We start from the raw sequence: 8,812 nt of genomic DNA, 5'->3' as shown, positions 1-8,812 counted from the left end.
AGAGAGAGAGAGAAAGAGAGAGAGAGAGAGAGATTAACGAAACTGTTTCCAGACACATGATTCCAGGAATTTTTATGTCTTTGTTATTAGCCCTTTGATAACGTTTTCTAATTAAGTCAGTGTGCCATGCAGCCAAAGAACAGAGTTACTTCAGAATGTCCTCATATGTTCCATTTTGTGGTACAGCTTTGCCCTGAAAGCAAGACAAAGGAAATCAGTTTCAGCTGCTATCAGAAGGGCTTAGGTTAGCCTGAAAGGACTCTCAGACTTCGAGAACCTGGCTGGTTTGCCTTGTGGGAAATTTAAAATCCTTATCTCTGGAGAATTCTAGGAGACGGAACGTAAAGGAGGCATTCACTTATGGGATCACCTCGGTTAATATAATCAGACCCAGCAAACCTTCTCTGTGTCACCGTGTGAGAATGGCCTCCAGTCCCACATCACTTGCTGCATGGTCCCATGACTTTCTTTGAACAGTGTGGAAGACTAAGGGTTATCTATCCAATATGACTTCCTCCCCCTCACTGGGAAGAGTCTTCAAATTCAGGTTGTGCCGTGCGGTTCTGTTGTGGCTCCACCATTCATGTAAGGGCTGGTGAGGCTATGCTAGGGAAAAGCTTTGGGACTCCATGAGCAGAGTAGTTGTGGTTAAAGGCAGACATGTTGGAGCAGATTGCCTGTGTTTGAAACTCAGAGCAATTCCTCGTTTGCTGTGAATTTACACCAGCTAAGCCTCTTCATCAGTTTTATTACTTTTTTTCCATGAGAATAATCTTACGGGTTTCATGGCAAGATTTGGTAAGATAATAAAACATCTACATTGAATAAGATCTGGGTTACGACCAACTTTTTCCAGATGTCGGCTAATGTTGACCTTAACAGATCACCTGAAAGAGAAGGCTATAGATCTGGGAAATGAAGAAGCCATTGAGGGATGGTCATCTACAACTGTTGACCTGCATAGAGTGGACTTCCGGAACGTGAAAGACGGATGCAGAGTGCACCAAGGAAGAGGTAGGAGTCTTCTGAGGCAAACAAATGGTGAGGGCCCCATGACTTTTCAAGGCTGTCCAGCCCTACCTGTAACTTGTCCTGAGGCTCAGTTTACTTTATCCTGACCTCTAATCTGCTTATGGGAAACGTTGCCTGGGCTTCCCCTTGTTTGAGTTCCCATCAGGGTGGGATGAAGATCCTTAGTGAAGAGGTTGGGAATGCCCTCAGTTTCCACTGAACACAAATGCGGAAAGAAACAAAAACCACCACAACAAAGAAAAAAATAGAAGAAAGAGAAAACTTCAATAGAAAGACTCTGAACTGTATTCTCTTTAAGGCTACCTCCTATTTCTCAAAGTAAGAGATGTCACCACTTTTATTTATTTTTGACTTTTGAAAGACCACTCATGATCTCCATTAACAACTTCAACAGTAGGAATTCATTTTGTCTTCATATAAAAATGACTTTGGAGTCGGTTGAGCCAAATTCCCCGTCTCTTAACTCAGCTTCATTCAGCATTCCAAGAAATTGTGCCCTCTTCCACAGGTTCTGATGTCTGGGAGAACCCCGGCAGTGGCGTGAGGTAAAACCTCATACGTTATTTGGTATTTTCCACTGTCAGGTCCAAGCTCATAGACCCAACCTGCTAAATCCTTTGACTTAGTCATGAATACTGACACACATTACCATGCCTCATGACACATCTTCTAAAAGCTTTCTGAAAAAGGCTCTGCGGGCAGGTCCTCCAGCCTCACCACAGCCAGCATCACTTTTTCCCTTCTGTGCCTTGGCTCTGGGTTTTCAGAAGAGACGAGACTTAACCACCCCAAACAAAGCCTGTTCACTAGGCAGCTGGGGGCCAGCGATTAGCTCACCCGCCAGAAGGTAGGACCGAGTTGTCTGGGGTTGCTTCCAGCTCTGCTTTTCCCTCTTCCAGAAGTTCTCCCCTTTCTCTAAGAGCCCACAATCCCTTACCACCAAACGAAGGGGCGGAACTTGTTCTAAGAGTGAACTATTTAAAACCTCATTTAAAGATGGTCAGACCAGTTCATAAATCATGTCTCCACACGGAGAAGGTCATGTGTTGACATATTTAGCAGCCGTCAGGGTGCTGTGGTTTCGCAGCTATGAGGGAAACTTGACCTTGTTGAAGTTGGAGCTTACTTCCTTTTTTATTTATTGAATTAACGAAACTTTGGCAACAGGCAGTGTTTTTCTTTAGACAACGTGTGATCCCTTTTCTTTAATCCCACCTATTTTATCTCCTTCCCTGTTCTTCTCAAAGAGACATTTTTTTTTTTGATATGTACCCAACATTAGAAACGCTTCCTGGGTACCCAAACAGAAGCTGAGCAAGATGAAGATGAAACAATCAATACATCAATACAGTGTGGGCTTCCATTAAAATTGACATGTGGGTGTTAGAAGAAGAAGCAGTGTTAAAGGAAATATTTACTATGCTCATGGCGGTACTGAAGCCTAGCTGTGTGCACCTTCATCAGTCTCTAAGTCAGCTTGACTACAGTTTTCAAAAATCATAGATGACCACAGTTTAGTTAATGACACATCTTTATGTTTGGAGGCGCCATCACACTCTCTCTCTCTCTCTCTCTCTCTCTCTCTCTCTCTCTCTCTCTGTGTGTGTGTGTGTGTGTGTTCTTATAGGCACTAGAGATGAGACAACAAGACATCTTAGAACTGGGAAAGTTGGGATTTTAAAGAGAATAAATCTACCTTTCTTGTCTTTAAAAAGTAAAGATGTGATATAGTTCTGGTTCAAATTTAGATTTGTCTTGATTCCAAAAGCAATATCAATGAGGAAAATGGATATGAGAATAATTTATTTGTCATTCCCACACATATTTAGACACCCATTTAGCTTGTCTCTAGTTTAGCCTTCCTGTGACTTTTCCTTAAGATAGCCCTACACTCTTGCAAGGCTGTGCTTCGCATTCTGGTATATTTGACACAGAACAAAAGACATCCCATATTCAGATGACCAAAAACTACTATTGTTAGATTTATGCCATATTTGAAAATATAGTCATCTGTTTCCAACCAAAAAAAAGTTTATTTCAATAATAGATTATACTTGCCATTTTCTTTGGGCCACCAACCAGTTGCCAAATAAAGACACAGAGACTTAATAATTATGAATGGTTGGCCTTAGTTTTAACTTGTCCCACCAGCTCTTTTAACTTAATTTAACCTGTTTCTATTCATCTGTGTTTTGCCTTGGGGATTTTTACCTTTCTTTTGTTCTATATGTTCTACTTTCCTGCTTTCTCCATGTCTGCCTGGCTGGCTCCTGGCATTTCCCTGGTATCTCTTTTTCTTTCTTCACTTAAGCCTAAATTCCTCCTCCTACTTACACTCTTCTTGCCTGAAAGACCCATCTATACTTCCTCCATTGCTACTGGCCATTCAGCTTTTTATTAGACCAATCAGGTACCTTAGGGAGGCAAGGTAAAACATCAACACATCTCTACATAATTAAACAAATGCAACACATGTTTACATACCTAAACAAATGCAACTCTTTACGTAGTTAAACAAATATTCTGCAACATGAACATATACAACACATCTTTACATAGCTAAATAAATATTCTGAAACAATAGAGAAAAACACATTTTTTTTGAGGGTTAACTATCCCCCATCTGACCGTCGAGTTTTTAGCATTGTTTTTTTCAATGAGAAATTGGGCCTTTGAAGTTACTTTCTGACATTCACGTGTTCACATACCAGAGAGAACAGAGGTCAGTGAAAATACATAGTTACATACATGAGATCATGTGATAGCTGATCACCATTGCAAACTTGATGAGATCTAGAATCACCTGGAGATGGGCCTTTGGGGATTATCTGTTAGGTTAATGAACTTGGCAAGATCTGCTCACTGTGGGTGGCAGCATTCACTGAGTAGGATCCTGGACATCGAAAAAGGAGAAAGCAAACGGAATATAAGCATTTCTTGCTCTCTACTTCTTGAATGAATATGATGTGACCAGCTGCTATAACTTCTCTGCCATGCTGGATGGTAACCTCTGACTGTGAGCCAGAAAAAATCCTCCCTTCAAGGGCTTTTGTCATGGTCTTTATAAAAGTAATGAAAAAAGTAACTAAGACACTGTGCTTCTAGTCTCACAAGGCAGACATCAGGGCTCCTGATCCATTCTGAGTCCATCTGAGTGCTCAGCTCTTTGAGAAAATGCCAGTTATGAACTTAGAAATGAAGCGTTTTGGCAATGTTTTCCTGTATCTTTCAAATGGCCAGACCCCAAATACCCCACTCAGAATCAATTAATATGTACTATACTAGGTGATATATAGTTGAGAAAATTATGAAAAATTATTTTATATACCAATCATAGTTATTTAAATTCAGTGACATAAGTGATGTGATGTGGACATGGTATAAGGGACAGTAAGAATAGAAACCAAATTCTTATTTTTGCCTTAGGTAGTAGGAAATGTGTTTATGTGGAAGACTACTTAACATGAGATATAAAGGACAATAAGGATAGAAACCAAATTCTTATTTTTGCCTTAGGTAGTAGGAAATGTGTTTATATAGAGGATTACTTAACATGAGAATGGAAAGATGAATAAAATTTTGTCTGATGGACAATGAGCAAGAAGAGTTCAAGCACAGGGGAATGCCTACCTAGGAGTACAAAGTGGGGCACGTCGACTGTGAGGCAGTCGTGGTAGGCCACAGCCAGACCATGATGGATTTTAGCACAAGAGCCAGTATTATTCTCTATCTTCCATTGTTTCACATCAGTTTGCTCATATGCAAAAAGCTCGTGGTCAACTTCACTGGCAAACTCTATCTGGATTTTGTAAGTGAAATCATTTAAAACACATTTAGGGGGAACCAGAAATATAGGACTGAATCAGAATATATAAAACACTGTGAGAAATGTGGAGTTAACCTAAAATCACAGGAAGTAGAGAAGACTCTTTGAAGCTTTTCAAAATAAATCTGACAGGAAAGATGGGACCAATGATCAGAAGAAAAAAGAAAGAAAAAAAAGGGAAAAAAGCAAACACAAACACAGATTTAAAGTTCTTGTCATACAGGTCTTCCATTTGTTTGGTTAGAGTTACCCCAATATTTTATGTTATTTGTGGCTATTGAGAAGGGTGATGTTTCTCTAATTTCTTTCTCAGCCTATTTATCATCTATGTACAGGAGGGTTATTGATTTTTGTGAGTTAATCTTGTATCCTGCTACATTACTGAAGGTGTTTATGAGTTGTAGGAGCTCCTTGGTAGAATTTTTGGGGTCACTTATGTAAACTATCATATCATCAGCAAATAGTGAAAGCTTGACTTCTTTTCTGATTTATATCCCCTTGATCTCTTTTTGTTGTCTTATTGTTCTAGCTAGAACCTCAAGTACTATATTAAACAGATATGGAGAGAGTAGACAATCTTGTCTTGTTCCTGATTTTAATGGAATCACTTTAGTGTCTCTCCATTTAGTTTGATATTGGTTGTTGGCTTGCTGTATATTGCCTTTATTATGTTCAGTTATGTTCCTTGTACCCCTGCTCTCTCCAAGACCTTTATCATGAAGGGGTGTTGGATTTTGTCAAAGATTTTTTTTTCAAATGGCTGAAAGACACTTAAGGAAATGCTCAACATCTTTAGCTGTCAGAGAAATGCAAATCAAAACAATTCTGATATTCCAAGATCAAAAACATTGATAACAGCTTATGCTGGAGAGGATGTGGGGCAAAGGGAACACTCCTCCATTGCTGGTGGGAGTGCAAATTGGTACAGCCCGTTTGGAAATCAGTATGGCGATTTCTTAGAAAATTAAGAAACAACCTACCTCAAGGCCCAGCAATACCATTTTTTGGTATATACCCAAAGGATATTCAGTCGTACCATAAGAACATGTGCTCAACTATGTTCATAATCGCATTGTTTGTCATAGCCAGAACCTGGAAACAACCTAAATGCCTCTCAACTGAAGAATGGATAAAGAAAATTTGATACATTTACACAGTGGAGTACTACACAGTGGGGAAAAATAATGACAACTTGAAATTTGCAGGCAAATTGAATGGAGCTAGAAAACATATTGAGTGAGGTAATCCAGACACAGAAAGACAAATATCTTATGTACTCACTCATAAGTGGTTTTTAGACATAAATCAAAGAAAACAGCCTGCAATTCACAACCCCAGAGAACCTAGACAACAATGAGAATCCTAAGAGCGACATGGATCTAATCTACATAGGAAGTAGAAAAAGATAGGATCTCCTGAGTAAATTGGGAGCATGAGGATCATGGGACAGAGTAGAGGAGAGTTGAGAGGAAGAGAAAGGAGTGGAGAAAAATATATAGCTCAATAAAAACAATTTTAAAAAGCAAACAGTGTGATTCATGTCTTTAAATGATAGATTTATTGTTGTGAAGGTAGAAATTTGTTTCTTCACAGCTCTTATCTAGGCAACATACAGCATCATGAGAAAATGAGTATTAAGGAACTATCAAAACAGAGGTACAGAGATACGTCAGAAGACACAACAGTGGTGAGCATACATACGCCGAACGGTGAGTAGTCAGGGCTGAAATCAGAAGGGCGTAGACTCAACAGTACTTAGAGACTTTAACTCATTCTCAGAGTGAGCTCCATCAAGGATATTAAAGATGCAGATGAAGAAAACAGGAAGGACATGATTAATAATCTCAGACTTCATATCTCTGCATTTCTCCATTTAAATACCTTTATGAAAAATGCATAGAGAAAGTAGATTCTGTTTGGAACATCACATAAAACATCCATAGATAGAATTACACCAAAAATAAGCCTAACCCCGAGGCACACATACAAACTTCAATACTTATGAAAGATTAATGACATAATAACTTAAGCTTTTAAGTTTATAATCCAATATATTTAAAATCAATAATGAATTTATTTACTTATTCATTTATTTATTTTGAAGGATAGGGTTTAACTCTGCAGCCCAGGCTGGCTTGGAACTGACTATATAGTACAGGCTGGGCTTGAACTCATCATGAATGTCTACCTCCAGTTTTCAAAGTACTGGAATTACAGGTTTGAGCCACAACGTCCAGGCTCAAACAGGAATATAAAAGAAAAATGTAAAATAATCATATTTCAAGAAAACCAAATACATATTTTTTTATTTTTTTTTCATAAAATAGGCAAGTGTAAGAAATAGTTTGAGCTAAAGAAAAAGGAAATAACATATAATTTTGGGGTCATCACTAAAGCATAATTTGCAATAAAATAATTAGATTTAAATGTTTGTCAAAATGTAATAAGTTCAAGAAAGTAGAAAATCATGAAGTTCTTGAAAAACATAAAAGGCAAATAATTCACATATAGAAAAATAACCACAAAATAAATTAAAGTAGTAATCAGAGATTTACAAATTGGTCCAGGAACAGGCAGAATTAAGAGAAATTTCTTCCAAACTTTTGGGGACTGGTACTTTTTATCTTCAAAAATCACTTACAAAATTAGTAGGAGGGTAAAAGCAAAACCCCGCCCAACTTATTTTAGATGTTAGTGTAATCTTGGTTCTACAAGAGAATTATCAAAACAAACCTTAATAAAATAGTGAAAGTTTCAAAAAATTATCCCATTAGACCCAAGTGTATATTTAAACTAGTTCACTTCAGTCTGGTAGATTAAGCTCACAAGTGGACACTGGCAGATCGTTCATGTAACGTGAGGTTGTTAAAGGAGGATATTGTGTCCTGTCTCAACTGATGTAGAAAGGAAATGTCTAATGAAGTTCAATACCACATTGGCAGCGAATCTTACATTAAAACTAGGCTACTGGAGGTACTGGTGATGTCAGATCAAGCATGTAGAGTAGTAGTTTGCAGAGACTGAGAGCTAAGCGGCATATGTTTCTGGTGTCCAGAGAGAAGAGGTCTTCAGAGAACCAACAGGAGGTGTAGGGGTCTGTGAGGAGGTGTAGGTTTTTGTGAGGAGGTATAGGGGTCTTTGAGAAGGTGAAGGGGATCTGGCAGATACTTCCTCAAGAGAAATGAAGACGTGTCAGTTTAAAATGCTTGTTCTCAAATAGTCCATGAACTTTAGTCATGATGGACAAACCTGGAAAACAATCCCAATGCCCATCAGAATTGTGGGTGAATGAGCAGAATGGTGTGTTAATAAAGCAGCTAGACCTCAGTGATAGGAAAGAATGCATTTACACGTGAAACACCAACTCTGCTCCAAAGGCATTATGATAAGCGAAAGAAGCCAGGTAGAAAAGATGTTGTACTATGTAATTTCATATATATGAAGTTCTTTTGAACTTACAAGTATAGAGATCACTTTAGAAGTTCCAGGGCATGAGGAAACAGATTGAATTTAATGAAGTAAAAGATGGTTTTTGAGGATCAGAAAAAAAACTTTGTTTACAGGAATTGTGTTGTATGATATTGCTTGGTCCCTTCCAAGAAACTCACTGAAGTGTGTACTTAGTATATAAAAGGTATATAAAAGAAGCGCAAAAATTATGACCCTCAGTCAGAACACAGCCAGTCAGCAGAAACAGGATACTGACATGACAGAGGTGTACAAACTAGCAGCCAGGCTTTAAAAGAGCTATTGTCAATGGGAGAACCTTCACTTATGTGTTTTTTTTTTTATGTGTTTTTACTTTGCAAAGAAAAGAGGTTTCTGTAGCTCGTGGTTCTGGGTCAAGAGCATACCACTGGCATTGCTTAGGAGTGGGGCTGGCATAGAGTTTCATGATGGTATGGTGTTTGGCATCATGGCCCATGTATGAGAGAGGGAGAGAGAGAGAGGGAG

This window comes from Microtus ochrogaster, unplaced genomic scaffold, assembly GCF_000317375.1.
Source record: "Microtus ochrogaster isolate Prairie Vole_2 unplaced genomic scaffold, MicOch1.0 UNK9, whole genome shotgun sequence".
NCBI lineage: Eukaryota > Metazoa > Chordata > Mammalia > Rodentia > Cricetidae > Microtus > Microtus ochrogaster.
This window is presented reverse-complemented; position numbering follows the sequence as displayed.